At 56.3% G+C, this 508-nt stretch overlaps 1 protein-coding gene across 5 annotated transcripts in view; it reads left to right on the top strand.

The window, feature by feature from the left end:
• The first annotated feature begins 128 nt into the window (after positions 1–128).
• The window catches only part of ZFP42 (ZFP42 zinc finger protein), an 8,379-nt gene continuing 7,999 nt past the window's right edge, over positions 129–508 (top strand). Inside the window, exon 1 of one of the 5 annotated variants that reach the window (XM_011949301.1) lies at positions 129–198. The gene's annotated coding sequence lies outside the window, so the exon portion shown is untranslated. The remainder of the gene's footprint in view (positions 199–508) is intronic. The other 4 variants (XM_011949298.1, XM_011949300.1, XM_011949299.1 and 1 more) reach the window with 4 other exon arrangements.

Raw genomic sequence — 508 nt, forward strand, 5'->3', positions numbered from 1 at the left:
CCAGGGCGGGGCGGCCACGCCCTCCCTAACCCCGGCGGAGCTGAAGGGTCGGCGTAGCCTGATTAGACCGCGTCAATCCGGAGGGTGGGCCTTGGGAGGGGGCGCGGGGCAGTCCACGTTTCCACTGCAGTTTCTCCTTTGTTTTACGTGTGGAAGGAGGTGGCATTGAAAATAGCAGAGCGCTTCGCGGTAACAGGGGTGAGTCTTGTCTCATGGAACTTTTTTCCAGTGGGGAAAAGGGGGATGTGTAGATCACTACTTGGAATGTGTGCGTCAGAAGGGTTAGAAAGTCACGGACGGGAAGCGTGTTCTCATCCTGGGACCAGGGGAGCCGGCCTCGCCGGGAGATTTCTGGCCTTCGCCCTGCGGTGACCCGTGGCTGGCCACTGGCTGGCCACTGACCTCAAACTTTGAAAACGGGCAGATGGGGGAAGTAAGACACTCTCAATAAAGCGAGTGTCTGGCGGTGATTTCCTGAATTGCATTTTTTTATTTTGTTTCAAAACTT

This window comes from Colobus angolensis, unplaced genomic scaffold (genome assembly GCF_000951035.1).
Source record: "Colobus angolensis palliatus isolate OR3802 unplaced genomic scaffold, Cang.pa_1.0 Scaffold296, whole genome shotgun sequence".
Lineage (NCBI taxonomy): Eukaryota > Metazoa > Chordata > Mammalia > Primates > Cercopithecidae > Colobus > Colobus angolensis.